At 36.4% G+C, this 20,916-nt stretch overlaps 2 protein-coding genes across 7 annotated transcripts in view; one reads left to right on the forward strand and one right to left on the reverse strand.

Annotated features, from left to right (window-relative positions):
* Positions 1-20,916, forward strand: part of LOC105229917 (autophagy-related protein 16-1) — a 236,216-nt gene that overhangs the window by 98,570 nt on the left and 116,730 nt on the right. The window lies entirely within an intron of this gene.
* Positions 1-20,916, reverse strand: part of LOC105229838 (uncharacterized) — a 127,343-nt gene that overhangs the window by 77,295 nt on the left and 29,132 nt on the right. Inside the window, exon 1 of one of the 4 annotated variants that reach the window (XM_011210308.4) lies at positions 13,986-14,001. The exons of the other annotated variants lie outside the window; for them this stretch is intronic. The gene's annotated coding sequence lies outside the window, so the exon portion shown is untranslated. Of the gene's footprint in view, positions 1-13,985; positions 14,002-20,916 lie in introns of those variants that run through there. 4 annotated transcript variants of the gene reach the window in all.

Here is a 20,916-nt window from a genome sequence, read left to right on the forward strand (position 1 = left end):
CGCATATGCAATGAGCTGTACCGTTACATTGTACGATCCACAGCCATATCGACTGCCGCGGCCGCACCCGCAACCAACAAAGCCACAAGCGCCGCGCGAAGCTTCTTCACTTTTACCGCGGCAATGAGAAGCGCTGCAATTATTTCAAATTTCCAATTCAACAATGAATTTCCCATTATTCACTTCACATTTGCCGCGCTGAAAAGAAAAGTTGTCGAATGCAATACGGATTGCGGATTTCGGTTTACTGATTTCAGATTTCCATTGCATTGCCACATTGCCGCATTGTGTCTGCTATTATTTGTGGCTGCCGCCAATAACGATAACCGTTAGCATGAGGCGGCACGGCGACGGCGTCAGCGGCTGCAGCGTCCACTGATGATAGCTTTTAAATAAATTACCTTTCCGCAAGCGCAACAATCGCAATAGTGTGTTGGTGTTGTTGTTGTGAAATTTTTGAAAAAATAAAAGACGATAGCATCAAACCGAAAATCACACGTAAGGGCGGTTATTGGCTGTGCCAGTCGCCGCTCCAGTGACTACAAGCTGGACGCGCTCATCTTTTGGCTAATATGAAGCGGTGTTCACGGTGTGGCACGCCTGCGCTGACGCAAACGTATTACGAATTACACAAAGCCTAAATCACACAGTTCACACACACACACACACATAAAAATTTGTACATAGTGAACTCGCCGCAATCAGCTGAGGTCAGCTGTTCGGGGCGCCTTATTACAGTTTATTGTTTGAATGTGTTTTTGTTTTTGCTTTTCTGCTTTGAATCGCCAAAAATTGTGTGCAATAGTTAATCCCGCGATAGGAGAAAGTTAATAAAACCGCAATTGGCACTTGGCTTTCGTGCAGTTATTTGCTCTGTGCTGGACGAAGATGTTACTTTTCACTATTCGCCATTACGCCTGAGGCATCTTAATGAAATATGTGTGGTATGTGCTGCTGAAGCTTACCCTTTAGAGCGAAAATGTCTATATTTTTTATATTAGCCGTCTTCTAATGGCGCGCAGGCCTATTCAATTTTGTAGAAATTTATCAGGAGAAATTTTTGCGCATAAATTATATGAATTATCAATAAACTACTCATTTATGATGCTTTTTTATATTTGATGTGATGGTTTCTCATATCTTGCTATGAAGTCTCTTATCTAATTTGTCTTATAAGCCATTAGAGCTGCTTGACTGATTGATTGAAGACATTGTAAATAATTTTTCAAAATATTTTTTAAAAATAAAGAAAAGTATTTTCAATCCCTTCTGTTGCCTTATATAATAATTTTAAATGTTTCAATTTTCTTTATTTGAAGTAGTCGCATAAATCCAAAAATATTTAACATTATGTTACCTTATGCTTCTACTATAAGGTTTGCGTAGAATTACAGAAAATTTCTTTATAAGTTTTTTTTGTGTCGCATTAATGCCGGTGAAAATTTCTGCCAAAAATTTTTTTTATTGAGTTGCCACATATTTGAAAAAAAAATTAGAAAAAATAACAAAGTGACATTTTTCACGCACGAATAATATTTGTTGGGTTACCATTATGCGCGAAATTCACAATAATTAACTTTTTTTCGATGGAGTTGCCACATATTTGAAAAAAATTTAAACCGATCATGTTATCCAATGATGCATGAAACGCAAAATATCTAACTGGTTTTTTTTAAGAAGTTGCCACTTATCTAAAAAAAATTAAAAAACAACAAAGTTACATTTTTCATGCTCGAATAATATTTGATAGGGTTACTATTATGCGCGAAATGCACAATAATTAACTTTTATTTTAATGGAGTTGCCACATATTTGAAAAAAAAATGACATTTTTTATGCTCGCATAATATTTGATAGGGTTGCCATTGATGCGCGAAACGCAAAATAATTAACTGTTGCAAAGGATATCAAAGATCCAGTGGGATATAATGAAATATCTGTAAAATGAAATTTACTTTAATTTTTTGCTTTTGTTATATAAAACCAAGGAAAATTATACTAGATGTTAGAAGTATCAATAGTATATTTAAAAATATGAATTATCATATAAAATAAAACTTGAAAATGTATATCTTTTATGCCGTTGTCATTCAATAAATATAAATAAAAAGGTGGCAACGCTATAAAAAATTTTTAAACAATAACATATGAATGTAAAAAATATTGCAATGCGAAAGAGTTTAGTAACTCAAACGTTAAATTGAGTATATTTTTTGATGGAGTTGCCACTATTAAATTTTTTTTATTAAGTTATAACAGTTTGTAAGTAAAAAAAAAATGTTTACAAAAATAGTTTAATGCACAAAGTTTTTGTTGTTTTAATTTTGGAAGTAATTCAGAAATGTCTCAAATATGTAGCACAGCGTTGCCAGGTTGTCTCTAAAAAATATAAAACTATTTCCACACTTGAATACCTCCTATAATCGCCTTAGCGCAAAAATATCTAACAGCTAGTATTTGTGACTTAAACTACCATCAATATCATTAATATTATGCTTCAGTCTAAACTCCAAGACGTCCTACTTTATTTCTTGCTATTAAATAAAAAATCTCATTTTTTCTAATATTTCTGCAGTGCTCAATGTTTATCGCCATTTTATTGCCATTCTCAGCATAGACCGCATAGTCATCATAGTCATCATTTCTGTCAATGTCATCTGTTCTATGACATTGCTTGCTCTGAGCATTTCCTCATAACCCTCCACTGCATGTTTATCTACTTCGTTGAATTGTTGTTGTTGCAGCCGCATGATGTCATCACAATTTGTGACTTGCAATTTACAACTCTTTCACTAATCTCCCGCTCGCATGCCAAACACAATTAAGTCGCGAAATAAAGATAAAACTTCAAGCTGATTCTGCTTGAGCATTCACCACTGCTCCTCCACCGGCTACCGAGCAGCGCCAACGACGCCAATAGACGGCATTCAACGTCGCCCGTTGCGCTGACAGAGTTTCAGGAAATATTTGTGCCACTGCCATTTGGTGGCGAACATTAACTGCCATTGCTGCCACACTCAACATTTATTACTTATTATTGTTGCAACATTTGCTCAGCGTTGGCAATTTTGTCATTATTGTAGTTGTTGTTGAACGCTTTGGCTTAATAAACTCTCGCCAATATATAAATATGCTTGCAGTTTGCTCAAATGCTGGTTAGTTTGCTACATAGCCGCTCGAGCAATTAGCCAAGCTGCCAGTTCGAGCATTGGCCGGCTTTTGGCTGCATTTCGTTCCACTTTAGCTTATGACACTCACTCATGCACTCACTCGTGCACTCAGCGGTTCATCTATCCATCCTTCAACTGCCCGCCGACTTACTTAGCGGCATGCTGTCGAGTAATATTAAAGCAACGGTACTTTTAATGTTGCTCTCTGTCGGCGCCTTCATTTCTTCATCTGGCTCCTGAGTGCTGAGTGCTGAATTGTCGAGTGATCTGTGTCTGACATATTGCCTGATTGGCTGGCCAACAGTAAATGTCATTGAAGCGTTAGCTGTGACAGATTTTCTATGCACCATGCAACGTCTGTTATCGACTTTATTTATGACTCCCATTGTTATTAGTATTATTACATATATTCAATGAGATGCTTGAAAGCCATGCAACATAAATTTAAGAGAATGCCATAATGCGAATATTAAGTGCACAATTGCTGACAGCCATACAGTTGCTGCTGTGACTTGAAACGTCAGTGGTGCTGACTGGATGATAATTATGAGTTGATTGCATATTCAGAGAATTATTTAAAATTATTAAAAGACAGTTTTTTGTGTGCCTTCTCCTGCTAGCTCGTCAGCTTTGCAGTTACCTGTGATTCCACTGTGGTCTGATAAACATTTTAGTCTTTTCACATAGAGACTCGGTGTCTTGAAGTCACAGATTGGTCTAATATATTAAAAAAAAGTAATTTTCGTATTTGAAAATAATATATTTTTCAAATAAATTCACTTAATTTTAAACATACATATTTGCTGTTTTCAAATCGCTATAATTACTACTTTAAATATACCCGAAACACTCAGTTTAATCAGCGACTGAATCTAACCAAAACTCCAAAAGAAAACTCTAAAGAGATATGTAAATAAAAATCCAACCACCGGCATAAACATACATAAGAGTCGAATATGAAATTCTGTGCGGTAGGTCACAGGTGGCGGCTGGAGCAACACGGAAGATGGTACATATTGAAATCAACAAAAAGCAAATAAATCAGAAATAACATAAAAGAGAAGCTGCCTGCCAGCGCCGTTGATGAGTGTGATGATATCATGATGCTCATAATGATAATGAATGGCTTTATATGCGCTTGGCGTTGTGTTTAGCGAGAGAGACGTAATTACCAAGTGTTTGTGTGTGAGTGTCAATATTTGCAGCAGTCTAAAGCGAGGTTCATTCATAGTGCACTGCAAGGTGGTTAAGGTGTTTGCAAGAAATATTTAAATGTATGAATGATTCTGTGAAATGTTGACACTGTTGTTTAAAAATGCAATGTGATGAAATATTTCTCACTTTGGTACCAGGTAGTTTTATTAATTTGTATGAGTTTCAACTTATTATATAATATTTAGTAAGGGTCAAGAAGGATCAGAGATAATATAATATACATATGTACATGTATTACTGTATTACATATTACTAAAAATAAAAAAATTAACGAAGTCAACAAGTCGACGATGAGATCAACATTCTTTTTAGCAAATCCGCGCTTGCTCAATTTATATGAACTAGTTCCAAACTAGTTCCAGTTGGACCAGTTGTCGTTATATAGTGTAATTTTGTATTCAGAACTAACATATATTACTTTTTATGAAACTTTGTTAATCTTTTAGATATCGCAAACTAGTTACAAACTAGTCACATTTGGACGAAATAGCGGTGGTACTGAACCCATAGTCAAATTTTTGTATACGATCATTACATATAAATACTCTGCGTTGTAAAGCAAAATTTGAAACAAATTCATGCCAGTTTAATTAAATCCAAATGAATTAGTTACAAACTGACGCTGTAGTAACCAGATAAAAAGAAATGTATAAGTTAAAAGATTTAATGTGGAAAAATACATATTTCTTTTTAAATAATATTCTACGCAAAATGGCGTTCATTTTATTTATTTCTAACAACTTTCAAATAATCGCATGCAAATGGGTTTGAGGTCCGCAATATAACACTAATTTCTAACCAAGAGCTTATAACATTTGCTAGGTTTCTATGGCGATAGGCACGTTTTTAAAGCGTTAGAAAGACAACATATATATAATGCGTATTTCTTATTATTTTTAAAATTGAAATAAAAATTTACTCAACTGGTTATGAACTAGTTTCATACAGACTAGTTAACACTTTTTCTGCTCAAATCGCTTTAAATTGCTAACAAAATTTAATTTTTTTTATCTATCTTTTAATATTTTCCAAGTAAAAATAAATTTTTTTAACTAGTTATGAACTAGGTACATGCGGACTAGTTAAGATCCTTTCTGCTCAAATTGCTTTCAAATGCCAAAAAAATTATTTTTACTTATTTTCCAAGCGAAGATAAACATTTATTCAACTAATTACGAACTAGTTACATTTAGGCCACTTCTTATTTGCACTGCAACTTGGCTATATGTTGAAAATCTCCCCTACATAACATATCTACTACACCATCGCAGTTAACAGTACACAGCTCACAGCGCCATATTAATAATATTATCGTGCACATCTCATAACTAAAAGCAAATTTAAATAGATACTTTTGATATTAGTATATTTCGCGGAAGTGCTGCACAAGCAATCTGCTCTTTGTATGCTCATAAAAAGTGCTCGTAAAAACACATTCAATACACACATACACTTCATGTGTGCTTGGCTGCTTTTTTAATGTGTGGCATGCTACAGCACAGCTGCTACACATGTTGCACTTGCACTGTGCCACCACCTTGCAACGTACTTACTACGGTATTTTTCTATTTATTTAAAATTTTTGTTTATTTTCACTTCATTTTCCACTTTTTGTTGCTACATATTTGTCTAGAACAAATAGCCAGCCGCCCCTAGGCACCTAAGCACGTAGTGCTGTGCATTCGCTGGAAAGTGCGGCAAAAAAAATTGAATATAAAAAAAATTGAATATAAAACTAAAAGTTCTTTAGCGCGCACCAGCGAAAAGGCCCGGGCGCTATTGGTTTTAAGAAGTTCAAAAATCACTGAAGCAAATAGTGAGCGCAATGATGCACTTATGATATATAGTTAGTGGACGACGACGTTGGCAGCTAGACGCTAGACGGCAGGTGGACAGCCACGAAAAACCTAAAAAGCCGCATGGGTTGCAGCAGTCAACCGTGCAGTGCTGGATTTCCTTTACAGCGCTCGGTTGTTCACTGCGGTCACTATGTGGCAATACAAAAGTGGTGGGATGTAAAAAAGTGCCTTATAGAATTTTGATTAAATTATTATTTTTTTTTAACTTGACTTTTTATTCATTAGTTTAAACAACCGAAGAAAGATGAATATCTGTTGAAGAGCTAACTAAGCTTACTTGGACTTATAGCTGTTTACTGGATAATTTTTCCAAAAAATCTATTGAAGACCTTAAGCTCTATCAGGTACCCAATTTTACTTACTGCTTTCGAGAAAATATTTTTTATACAGTTTTGCGGCACATCTCAGGAGGATATGCTATTCGATGCCGATGAAAACAATTTTTGTGAAAATTTTGAATTCTCATTAACTCATAACATAGATCGTCGTAAACATTGATTCTTAGCGCTACCAGGTCCCCAGTTTTACTTATTGTTTTTTAGAAAATATTTTTTTATAGTTTCGGGAAATCTTTTGTGTATAAGGGGGGATAAAGCAGCCGATTTGCTATTCATATGAAGAAAGTATTGCTTGTCTGCTTAAGAGAAATCTGTATATTGAAGAGAAAGCTAAGCATGACAGCACAAATAGCTCTTTATTGGCACAGTATTCCCAAAAAATCGGTTGAAGTTAAAAAATTTTCAAATTTTTCTCGATATATGTCGCTTGTATATGCTTTCTGATACTAATGGAAAAGTGAATACGATCGAAACAGTTAACTTTTATGACTTCTTCGCGCAGATTTTGGAACTCACGAGTATGTCTCATCATTTTCCTATTTTGCTCATTGCGAGTTCAGCTTTTAACAACAATAAGAATGGTAAGATAGGCAAAACATTGCTTGAACTTTTATATTTATATCGTTTTCATAATGCTCGGATCTATGCCGATCTTCGCGGTTAAGTCGAGTGGTAACAAATACTCTTTGCTTTAGTTGGTAATCTACACCATTTTGTGAAAGATGTATGAATGACTGTTTCGTAGCTTTAAAAAATCTGAAGTATTTTCTTTGAAGGATCTAACAGATTAATTATTTCTTAAAACCATATTTATTTCAGTATCTCTTAGTCGGCTCTTATGCTGCCGGCAAGAAGGAATAGTTGCTTTTCTCTCTCTCGTATACTCGTTACTCTGCAGCGAATCGAACGTACTATACCAGATGCTCAAAAAAGGGCAGCGCTTGTGTTGCAACTCTGCTGTAACATGCCTACTCATGCATGCGCCATAGTCTTTGGATTTTTTCCTAGTGAAGAAATTCTTTTTTTATATTGAAAAATGTTGTTTTTGTTTTCTATAAATTGATGTTAAGTATTATATATTCAAAATTGTGTCACTATATTGTGAACTATTCACAATAGTAAAACTGATCTAAAATCTGTAAAACAAAACTTAGTAGCACTGAAGATGGCGGCTACAGCATTGTAATGAGGTATTCACTTACTCTCTTGTACTAATTCGACTCCTCAACATTGTTGTTGCTCTTACATTTAATTTGTTTGACATGAGAGCAGAAGCAAGCAAGGAAATGGCGAATCGAAGACAGCGTGTATCAAAAATACCATTTTTTGTGCAAAAAATTGATTGCAGCGTCATCTAGTGGAATTTTTTGCAAGGCAGAGAAAAATGTTTGGTATACTGTATAAAAATATTTTTGTTGGCTATAAATAGTCTCTAAAAATTACCAGGAAGGGCACTTTCACACTAAAAATTGTTTTTTTTTTTCACAATTTTATTTCGCAAAAATTTTGAAGAAAAACCAAGTCGTTATAAGTAGAAGTCTTCGCCTGGGCGTTTAGTGTCTACATACTCGTTCTCAGATCGGTATATAAACGCTAAAAGACTGTGAGAACAAAAACAATACCGTACAGAAGACTTCTTCGAAGAGTAGAACACTAATTTATTTGAAAAAAATATCTTTAATTATTCCAGGCAAGTTATTTAACCAATGTAAGTTTTTAAATATTAAAAAAAAATTAATGTTCCAACGCATCTCGATTTTCCTGCAGCTCAAGCTGATTTGTTGTATAAAACCTAGAAATTTAAGAAAAAAATATGTTTCTGTAAAATTTAAGCATTTTTGCCGGCCTTTCTTCATCAACTTAAAGCACTGCACTGTAATATTTCCTGCAACGCTGCGCCAACTGCCGCCGTGCAGCTGTGTTTTTAGGCAAAATTCTTACTTTTACTGCGCTCGCAATTGCGCAATTCAAGACACATTAATACACACACACACACGCTTATGCAATGGCGACGCAATCTGACCACTTTGGATTTGGCTGGGTGTGTGTGTGTTTGTAAGTTGCAACAAGTGCAGCGAGCAGTGCAATGGCCTTTTTACTTTCAAAATTTACAACAGCTATTATTTGCCATAATTTCAGTTGTTATTGTTGTTGCCGCTTTTTTGGCTAAACGCCGCAAGCAGCGGAAAATGTGGAGGAAAAACTCAGAAAGCAAACAAAATTGCAAACAACTCGACCAAATGCGTTTATGTTTACATATATTGCTACATGTGTTTGTTGTTGTGTTTGCTTTTGGCTATTTGCGCAACCTGCAACACCGTCGCTTTGACGTTCTGTGTACTTTTCACGAACTAATACGATTTCCTGGAGATTTTTCAAATATTTTTCACTGCCAGCTTTGCGGGTTTTATTATTTTTATTTTTTTGTATTTTGTGAGTGTTGTGGCATGCCACATGTATGCGTGCCTGTCTGCTGTAGCGCTCTGCACGGCTATGCGGCAGCTGCTCAACGCTAGCCAGTCAATATCAACTTGCCTTTGTGTGTTTAGCGTGAAATTATAGTTGAATGTGGCAAGGTTGCAAGCAAAAATGTACAGAAAATTAAAAAAAAAATCATATACTCCCCTATGAAAATCGTTCCGGCAATCTCTGCTATCCGCGTGCAACATCCACTCAACGCGAACACCAGCCGTGCAACATATCGCATCACATGGTCGGTAATTTACTTGCATTATTTGCACGGCTGGTTGGCCGTTCGCATACACACACATTGTGGCAGGCATTGGCGGCGTATCGCAGTGACGTAGCGTCTTCTTTCCGCCGCACTAACAACAACAAACCGACTTCAATTACACTAATTTAACCCTATTTTATGACTTAATTATGTGCTTCATTCATTTGTCTGTTGGTTCTTGCAATGCAATGATGTTGCAAGTAGTGCAAATAATAATAAAAACAAAAAACAAAACTAATAATAGAAAATCGCAACAACAGCCTTAGACAAGTATCTTGATATTGTTGTTGATTTAGCGCCACTTGTTGCACAGCGGCACAGCGCAACGTACACATGTGTAGACACATGTTGCCCGTTGCGCTCGTTAGAAATTTGATATGCACGCATTGCAACGCTCGATCCAACAAATAATGTGCCTTTTGCTTGTGTAAATACAGCATACACGTAACTATACATATGTGTGTGTGTGTGTGCAACTCCACAAATTTCCCGCATCGCTTACATAATCCCGACTTTCTTTCGCATATGCGCCTGTTGCAACCTATGTTTTTCGCTGATAAATTGATACATTCAGCGCAATAAAAATTTCATTAAAAAATCTTTATGTGGCAGCAACTGTTGCTGCAACATGGCAATATGCTTTATGAACGTCATAAACTCCAACACAGCGTTGCATTTAATTCTGTCTCATAAATACCGCAACTCATATGTGGCAAGTACCGCCGACATATCTTTGCTTTGCATCTACAGTCGCCCTCCGCCCGCTGCCCAGTGTCCGCTCAGCCAGCCCCATCTATTGCACTGCACTTTATATTGCCCCATGGTCCAGCCCATTTGGTCAATTATCTGATTGTTCTGCCAGTTGGGGCGTGGCCCGGTATTGGCAGCCTTGTGGTTCGCAAATTGACAGCTGGCATTTGTTTGGATTTTGAGGAAGTCAAGTAGTGCCATGCCCACACGCACACAAACATACACACGCTTAGGTCGTCGCGGCACCGTTGCTCGTCTAAATACCATACACCAGCTGTAATTAGCGTTGTGGCCAGCTTGTCGAGGGCAATAAGATAATTGTAGCTCATGCTTTATGGCTTTATGTAAGTGCTGAGCGTATGGAATTGAAAATTATAGTGCCTAATGCTGTGTAGTTGTTAGTGTAGAGAATGAGCTACGAGTGGCAATCATTTGGAGATTTGTAATTGTATACAAATTATTTGTGGAATCGCAATTGTTGCGATAATTTTTGTTGTTTTTTTTTGTTGCAAAAATATTTTATTTTCTATATAGAAAGCATTTGAAAGAATTTGCTATGCATTTATGTGGTTTTTCTCCCTCAAATATGAGTTCCTATCGAAATGTTCAAAATTCAATGTGGTTTTTCAAGTTACGGTGTCCAATACCCTTTTGCGTTATTTTATCCTATGAAAAAAAAATGAGTTTCTTATTAGTTGAACAACTTTTGCCATACTGTCGAAGTTGGTCGCAAATAACGCCTTTCTTTAACTAGCTGACCACAGCTTCCCTTGAAATATTGAATCACAATTAACCGGTGATCCCAGTTGAGGTACTTTTTTCAATAGTAGTTTTTTGACAGATCATGCGTTAGTCGTGTCAGATCGCCATTTGTAGCAACTTGTACTGACGTATGGTACGACTTGGCGCATTGTACGTCGAACTGAAGCTACCCGACCTTCCTAAGCGACATCGCTTCGCTCTATGGTCTCTTGAAAAGTTCCAAGAAGGTCCGACGTTTTTGGGTAAAATTTTGCTCAGCGATAAGGCTCATTTCTAGCTCAAAGGTTTGTAAACAATCAAAATTGCCGCATTTGGGACAAAGAGTAAACTGAAGAGATTCAAAATCTACCATTTCATCCAGAAAAAAACAACGGTTTGGTCTGGTTTGTGGAATCAGCGGACCGCATTTCTTCAAAAATGATGCCGGTGAAAAGGTCGTAAAATAAATAGGTTCATCACATAAAGACTTGATTTGGATAGGTCAACTTGTATGGCAACTATGTATATGCTATAGTTGTCCGATTTAAATAAGATCTCTGGAGATTATGGCCATGCCTTTAATAATAATTTATGCCGAATTTCTTGAAGATATCTCATCAAATAGAAAAGTTTTCCGTACAAGGACCTGAGTATGATCGTTTAGTTTAAATGGCAACTACGAGGTTTATTTTATATAATGAGACTGATTTTATTGCCGGGCTTGTGGTAAACCTGTGACCTTGAAATTCCCTTTCATTTTTTCCGGCATCCCTCCCCACTTCATTGATCTCCCTTCTTTAGTTCGCCTGCTGCGTCAAGTTGAATAGACGTGTGTTTGTAGTGCTCGTCACAAAAATGGAAAAACAAAATCAAGAGCAACGCGTCGCGATAAAATTTTGCGACAGATTGGGCGAAATAGCTTCAGAAACGTACTCTAAAATTGTAAGAGTGTATGGATGGTATGATAGTGCTCTTAGTCGTGCCCAAAGCTCACAATGGTTGTCTCCGCGTGCCCTCGCCCGAAAAAAGCTCGCATGAGCGAGTCAAAAGTGAAAACGATGATTATTGCCTTTTTTGTGGAATCGTCCACAAAGAATTCATTCCACCGAGGAAAATTATGAAAATGTGAATCAAGTCTACTATTGCCAAGTACTCGAAAGATTGCGAAAACGAGTCAACAAGGTGTGCCCAGACATCGCTCGTAACTGGATCCTTCATCACGACAACGCGGCGTGCCACACCGCCCTCAGCGCGTCCCAGTATTTGGCCTCTAAAGGGATCGCCTTGTTGCAACAGCCGCCTCCCTGTGATTTTTCTTTGTTTCTTTAACCAAATCGGTGGTCAAAGGAACCCATTTTGATTCGATTACGGACATCCAGGGGGTCGTGACGAGGGTACTCGCGGACATCCCAGTCGAAGCGTTCCAGAAATGTTACGAAGCATGGAAAACGCGCTGGAATCGCTGTATAGCTGCCAAGGGGACTACTTTGAAGGGGATGGCAGAGTTGTAGAATAATTTTCAAATATACGGTTTTTATAGAATCAGTCTCATTACTTAATTGCCATACTTCGTATATGTTATATTGGTTGGGTATGAAAAATATTTTTGGAAATTGTTGCGTTGCCTCGGACATTAATCCATATCGAATTTCGAGAAGATATATTGTTAAATAAAAATGAACTTCGCGCTTATAGGTCAATTTGTATGGCAGCTATATGTTATAGCGGTACAATAGCGGCGTTTCCAACGCCTGAATAGCTTCTTTGGAAGCAGAGAACGTAGACAAAATTTCTGATCAATATCTCAACTATCTGTCAACTGTCATCAAAAAAAGTTATTATAACATAAAACTTTTATTGATTTCATTTACTAAAAATATTAAATTTATTGCATCAGCAAAGAAAGGAATAATTAATTTATGAAAATTAAATAATAAAAATTTATAGAATTTAATTTTTTTGCCGACTTCATTAGTCGTCAGCAAAGAAAAACCTGAATATATCAGCAATATTACCAATACAAGCACAAGAACTGCGCGAATGCTGGCATGAGCCATTTGACAGCTGCTCGTCAAGTAGAACTTTCAAGCTTGCCAGTTAAGGCAGTTGAAAGATGGCGATGACAGTGGACCGCAGCGGGTTCGCCTTATTTGGCTAATAAACAGGAAGAACCGTTTCATGACAACAGCTACAATGGTTGCAACAAGCAGCAAAACTTACACTAACTGCAATAACAACAAAAGCATGCAACTTGCAAACAACAACAACAACAACAAAAGTATGCTACTTGCAAAGAACAACAACAACAACTTATAAGCAACTACAAAAATACAATTGCAAACAACAACAACAATAAATGCAGTTGCAAGCAACAACAACAAAAACTCTGTTGCAAGCAACAAGACTGAGTGCAGCACAAGTAAGTGGTAGCATAAGACTCAGCAGTGGCAAAGACTACCAACCTCTTACGACTGTCAGGTCTTACTGTAGATATGTATGTATGTGTGTGCATGTATTAGTTGCCGTCGTCTCTGTTGCTTTCGCCCATTATATACATATGTATATTAACAAGCCACCTTAAAGCGGTGTCGGAATTTTGATGGCTCGGTGGATTTGTTTGTTGTGCGCATTTTTACGATTTTTTTCTCTCTCTTTTTGTCGTGGGGTTTCTTCAAGAATTTTCTTTCATATCGGAAAGTTAGCAATTATTAAAAGAAACATAGGAAAGCAAATATAAAAAAGAACACCTGTCAAACGCGAGTGACATTGCACTTCAACTGTTTAAAAGCAACAACAGCAAGATTTAAAGTGTGTAACAACAAAAGTAGTTACGACTGCAGCGGTGGCACACTGACTTTTGGGGTCGCTACAAGTACTCGTAGCAGTGGCAACAACAGTACTGGCAGCAAGAGTGCACGCATGCGCCAAATGACCAGCGGCTAATAAAGCTTGTAGAGATCACTGACTCACAGCTACAAACATGTTGTTTTATTTTTATGTATTTTTTGTTGTTTTTTAATTTCAATGGCACGCAAGATCTTGGTCAGTGTTACTTGGGGTCTCTTGCGTAGATTTTTGGTATTTCTATGGTAACACTGTCGCATGCGCGCTGCTTGACGTCTAGTTGCGTAAACACAAATAGGAAATATATTTTAATAAGATTCTGTGAGTAAAATACCTTGAAATTTTTGTTACTAAAATCAATGTTGATTGTGAATTTTTATTTCTTCAGAGCTTCCTTTGCTTACCTGTAACGAAAAAGTTAATAATAATATTACATTAAAAAGTTTATGGATATTTGCGACTAAGAATAAAATCTTACTAACATATAATTTGACGCAAATAATTATTATTCATAAACATAGCGCTACAATATTCTTTATTTATTGTAATGATTACCGATAAGTACTTTACTCAATTTCTACCATTATTATTTTAAATTATCTAAATTTTAAATTTTTCGATTAAAAAAATAGGAAATGTTGGCACAAGAACTATTAGTAAAATAATCACAAGAAAAGTAATGCAAAGTAATTGTTAAAGTAATCTAAATTTTTTTGATTACTTTTAAGTATTTTAATTTTAAGTAAACCACTTTTAAAGTGTATATTTCAGAGCGGTACAATATTCATTATTAATTGTAATGATTACCTTTAATTACTTCATTCAATTTCTACCATTATTATTTCAAATTTCGATTTTGATTATAAAAACTCTAAAACGTTAGCAAAAAAAAAAAATATATATATATAAAATAATCACAAGGGCAGTGCAAAGTAATTGTTAAAGTAATGCAAGTTTTTCGATTACTTTTAATTATTTTAATTTTTAGTCAACCACTTTAAAAGTCTTTAATAAGAATGTGGTAAAATAGTGATTAGTAATTGTAATGATTACCGATAATTATTTTTCCCAGTTGTTCCCATTATTACTTTGCATTCAGATTTAGATTATAAAATTTATATTTTGAAGCGTAAATAAAAAAAATAAAAAAATGTAAGTATTTCGATTACTTTCAATTATTTTCATTTTAAGTAAACTACTTTTATAAAATTTATTAAACTTCTGCGAAGTATAGTTATTTATTTTAAGTTATCAATTATAAATGAAAGTAATTGAAAAGTAATTAAATGCTACGTTACAACTATGACTTCAAATTGCTATTAATTACTTTTTTTAATTGTTCTCTTATTAGGAAATTAAATAGAATTCTCAATACAAATGTAATGCAAAGTAATTGTTTTTGGAAGGAGTGTAGATTGCACATTTTCCGATTACTGTTAATTATTTTCAATTTGTATAAACCACTTTTAAAGCGTTTAATAAACCTTTAAAAAAGTGAGTCAAATACTTACAGTAATCTATTTTATGTGAAAGTAATTGAAAGGTAATTAAATTGCTACGATACTACTTTTACTTCTGTATACAATAATTTTATGTCTATCATGGTTACATACTTGAAGTAATCAGTTGTAAATGAAAGTAATCAAATAGTAATTAATTACTTTTTTAAATACTTTTGTTTGCCTAATGGGGCAAATAAACTGAAATAAATTAAAGTGCTTAATACTTCTACTAAATACAGTTACATATTTAAAGTTTATTATAATAGAAAGTAATCTAAAAGTAATTAAATTACTACTTTTGATTATGTAGTGCAACAATTACTAAAAATTACTTTTTGAATATTTATTATATAAAAACCTTTAATTACTAGTTGCTTATTTATGGAAAAGTATTAAATTAATCATTGTCATTATCAGCTTTAAGTAACCGTTTGGATATTAGTAATCGAAAATTCAAAAAATACACACACGTGTTTTGCTATAAATTTTCTTCACTGTATGTAAATTTTCGATTAAGTTATCAGAGAGTCATAATGAAAACTGCTTTTTATTTTTTTTTTTGCTTTATTTAGTCTACACAACGGGTCTATGGCTTAGTTGTTGTCCATGTGACTTTAGAAGAAATCCGCATTACAAAATTTCACACATTAATATTTCCATATTTTGTTAGCTGCATACTACAAGCGACTGACACGCCCTTAGCTTCCATAAATGCCCGTTTCTTTCTGTATTTATTCTTTGAAATTCCTGTGACAAAGTTCTTGCAACGCGTTGCCATAAAGCACAAATCCAATATTTGTTATTTACAAACACTTCTATGTAAGTTCTTTGCTTGCGAAAGAAAACGGACTTTTTGAAATGAATGTATTTGAGTATTGACGGGGATCTGATGGATCTGTGGCGTGAGTGCTTATATGCATATGTATTGATTGCATGTGGTAACAGCACCTTCACTTATTACCATATTTTCTCACTGCAACAACAACTTAAAACTGTATTCATATATTTTCTGCTTGTCCTCATAACTACGGTTCAATGTAATGCGCGGTGTCTTTGCAATGTTGCACGTATATGTTATGGCGAATATTTTCACAATTCGTTTTTTTTCACGTCTGGCATTTGAGTTATATTTGTATGACTCTACTAAACAACAAACAAGAATCCTGCCACACATGCGTCTCCACATTCTATCAGTAACTCTATGGCGCGCTGTAAGCATATCAGTCTTGGAAGCTGTCAATCACCACTAAAAAAGCAAAGAATTAGGATAAAAGCACCGTTGTTGCATGCAAAAACATTTTTATTTTATTATTTTTTTTTTTGTTTTTGTCAAAAACAACCAGTAATGCAGTTGACAGCGCAACCAGTTGCGCAGACAATTTCAATTCTGTTTACTATTAACTAACTGCTTCGCTAAAAAGTTGTTGCCACAGTTAAGACAAGTCAAAAGATTTATGCTAATTTGCATGCTGTTGTTTTTCTAGTCCATTTAGTCCAGGTTTGACGAGTTAGCTGCACTAAATTGACAACCGGTAGCGTATTTTCGTTGTAAAGAAATCGCAGCATCGCCAACGCGTCACACTTATAAGCTGTGCAACTGCGCAAAAGTGGCACAAATACTTGACACTTGTGAAAAGCGTAACGAGTTTGTAATATTACTTTGTTGCTTGCAAAGAGTAGGTGAGTCGAACAGTCAGATGATATCTAAAATCAATTATCATTAGCAATTGTATTGTGCTCATCTACGTTACCGACGAGGTAATATACTGTCTGGACCGCCTTGTCGCTCGATTTTCACACCACAAATTGTTTAGGTATTTGTTTTCTATAATCTCTTGTAATCGCTGCATTTGTATGTTTCAAAATTTTCAACACAGTCATAATACCGCTCATCATATCTTCAGCAGCGGTCACAGACAAAAGACTTAAGCCACAAACTTGCACCCATAAGCTTGATTTTGTTTACATGTTTTGTTGCCACACTAACGTTAAGCTTGATGGAAGGGTTATTGATTGCTTGGCATACTGTGGGAATACTTGAAAGCAGTAAAGGAATCACAAAATAACGAGAAAAATAATTCCGAAGCGAAAAAAAAATTTTATTCAAAATCATTATTTGAAATCTAAGTGTAAAATGATTACCGATTGAACAAAATTCAGTTTTTTCACAATTTTTAAACGCCTTACAAATAACCGCTTAAAGTTTTTGGTTATTCAAAAGGAATCGTTTATATTGGGTGGTCGATAAAGTCTTTTCGCATTTTGTCAATAGATGTAGATACAGTCACATTGTATCATGTCGTATAGTGTTGGAAAGATAAGCTTCGCTTAACAAAAAAAAATTAATTCGGGGAAATTGAAAAAAAGTTACAGCTGTTCAAAAATGAGTGAAAATAATGAAGAAATTCGCTATGAAATTTTTGTATAAGAAAGGGAAGAATGCCACGCAAGCCACAATTGAAATTTGTAAAGTTTACGGAGACGAATGGTTTGCTCGCTTCCGTTCTGGAAATTTCGATATGAAAAATGAAATTATGGAAAAGATTGACTAGGACTGTCGGATAAGCAGCCATGACATCGCATCAACAAGCCAGGATTGACGCCTTGAAAGGTTATGCTGAGTGTTTGATGGCTTTGGAAAAAAGTCATCCACTATGAGCTGCTCCAGCCTGGTCGGACGACTGATCCTACATTCTACTGTCAGCAACTAATGAGATTGAAGCAAGCAATCGAAAAAAACGGCTAAAACTGATCAACAGAAAGGGCTTCGTCTTCCATCAGGACAACGTTAGACCACACACATCTTTGATGACTCGGCAAAAACTGGGAGAGCTTGGCTGGGAAGTTTTGACGCATCCACCATATAGCCCTGACCTAGCAGCATCGGACTACACTTTGTTTCGATCAATGCAAAACTCCCTTAATGGAGTAAACCTGGATTCAAGAGAAGCCTGTGAATATTACTTGTCGCAGTATTTCGCCAAGAAATCAAAAAAGTTTTACACTGATGTAATAATGTCTCTATTGTTCATTATACATAAAAAAAATAAGCTGAAGTGTGATTAGAAAAACGAAAAGACTTTTTCGACTACCCAATATAAAAGGCAGGTCCTTAAGTATGAAAGGTTTTCTACTTCGCAAGATATCTTTAAGAAATTTGGCGTGGAAATTGTAGCAACTCTACATGAGGTTAAGTCATACTAGCCGGCTGTCACGCCATATATAGACCTATTGGTCCTTAGTATTGCAAAATGGAGGTCCAATTTATTTTGAGCTGAAATATTCATCATACAGGACGCCAACGCTTTTTGAAGCTGCTTGATACCTAAGTTTGATACTTTATTTAGTCTCGTGAATTGCAAGGCTCTTAGATATTTAAGACGAGATAACGCTGGACAGAGGCATATGAGGTATGCCAGCGTCTTTCTCATGCCTACTTGTTGCACTTTCTGCATGTAATCGTCGTTACCTTTGCCCTCCCGCTTAGTTTGTGATGCCTGTAGGATGTGACCTGGCAAGAGGTGAACAACCATCCGGCTCTTCTTTCGAGATCGTGTGTGTAAAAAGCAAACGAGTTTTTCTGCTGAACTCTTGCACATGATCTTGGCGATTATGGATGTATCTAAGGCATTTCATCACCCCCGGATCCGTCTGTCAGGCCTTTCGCAAAATTTCTTTGTACATCGGTTTGGTGATTTCAGTATATTCTGTACTTGTTTGGTAGTCAATCGGGTGTCACTTTTTCAGCAACTTTACAATCTCTGAACGAATTGCTCAGATCGGATCACTGAGGATGTAGAGTTGCCGAAGAAGTGCCATCCGAATGGTTACCGAACAAGTACAGCAAATACTTTGCATACGGTCATCAAACAAACTAAACGATCAAATACATATCTTTGTATGGAAAATTTTGTTTTTGACAAGATAGCATCACGCAATTCGGAATGAATTATTGTCCAAGACAGTTGTACAATCTCTGATGAAAGTATCCAGATGGGTTTAATATAACATATTATGGCCATACGATCAAAATCAAGATACAACTATTAGTGGTTAGTATATAATCCTTTTGAAAATGGACCCGGTCATGAGAGATAAAATAACGTTTTTTTTGAATAAGATTTATGCCTGCTACAAAATTCCAATAGCCATCAGTCAAACCTAAATTCTTTGTTTTAGTTTGGTCATAAACATATATATGTTCAAACATATATACGCTTCTCCTGCATTAATATTTTGGCTCAGTTTTTATCTCACGAAGTAGAAATTAGTGCTCAAGTCTCAACTTCGAACTTCCGACAAGCGCCTAGTACCACCAGCAAAGCAGCAAAAAACACTACATTCATATATAAGCCGCAGACGTTAAGGCGACAGTTCGTGTGCCACAAACGTAGCGGCGTCGCGACGAAAATATGAAACGAAGCCCAACGCGCCACACACTCGGGGAATGCGCAATCACGCAGTTTCGACGCGCTTTCATGCAACACATAAAGTTATGAACGCCAGCAAGGTGCAGGTACATATGCAATTATGCACACTGTTGCATGCCACACAGCGCTTGCCTTAATTTCCTATGTCCCGCAGCTGAAAGTCATAAATTTTGCCTTCGTCTATTGGCACTGTTGTTGTTGTTGCGTGCTGCTTGGTATTTGTTTACTGTTTTGGCATTTGTTGTCGATTTGCATGTGCAATTTACACTTGCTGATTGCCCGCGGCGGAGGCAACAGTGGCGGCACGTTGAGCCCGCATTTGTATGTGTGGTGCGTGCGGCGCGTTTGCACGTGCGTCGACATGCGGCACGAATTTGCAACGACAGCAACAATAACATTTGTTTACGCGCCGCGCACAAAGGGCCTGCTGACGGCGCACAGTGGCACAGTAGCTGGCTGGGGCATTTGGCGTGGCAAGTAAATGGCTGCAACAAAGAGCACTTGTCGTCTGTCGTCGTTTGCCGACTTTTGGCTGGCATTAGTGGCGCACACTCCCCTCCGGGTGCACATAGCAACACAGATATGTGACAACAGTAATAGCGATAAAGTGGCAACAACAGTAACAGCGTGCCACAACAAATTCACTGTGCAACGCAAACAAATGCTGGCTGGCTGTGTGGCGCAAACAAAGCGTTTTCACTGCAGTGGCAGCAATTTTCTTTCGCTAATTCTACTACTTTGTTTTTGTTGTTGTCGTTTTTTTCTGCTGGTGTGTTTTTGTAATTGTTGTTGGCAGTAAAATTTCACTCGACAACATTGCGCGCATTTGTGGCAAGTTTTCTCAGCTGCGCGTGTCCCATGTGGCAACGCGTACACTTATTGCTGTTGCGGAATACCGTTCTATTGGTGGCGTTGCTGTTGTTGTTGTTGCCAACGAACGGTAAATTCTGTGCGCCATAGAAATTAACTGTCCGCAATATTTAGCCTCAGCGTTGACACGGACACACATTGGCGCTGGGGCGGGCAGGGTGCGCATGTGGCATGCGGCAGCCGCGACCCTCGGCCGTTGTGTGACATGCGCGTGTGGCACAAATAGAAAAGCCAGCCAGCCAGCCACCAATGCGGGTTAAATTTAACGAAAAATGGCGAAATGCACAACAAGTGGCAGCAACGGGCCAACATAGCGCTGTGCCACAGCCATTTTGAGTCAATTGTTGTTATTGTTTGTTTTTGCTTTGCAACTTTTGTCAGTTCATATGCTGGCCGCCGCACATTTTTTGTTAATTTTTAGTTTTTTCATTGTCTTTGTTGTTGTTGTCATTTGTGTTATTTG

Source organism: Bactrocera dorsalis, chromosome 2 (genome assembly GCF_023373825.1).
Source record: "Bactrocera dorsalis isolate Fly_Bdor chromosome 2, ASM2337382v1, whole genome shotgun sequence".
In the NCBI taxonomy this organism is placed as follows: domain Eukaryota; kingdom Metazoa; phylum Arthropoda; class Insecta; order Diptera; family Tephritidae; genus Bactrocera; species Bactrocera dorsalis.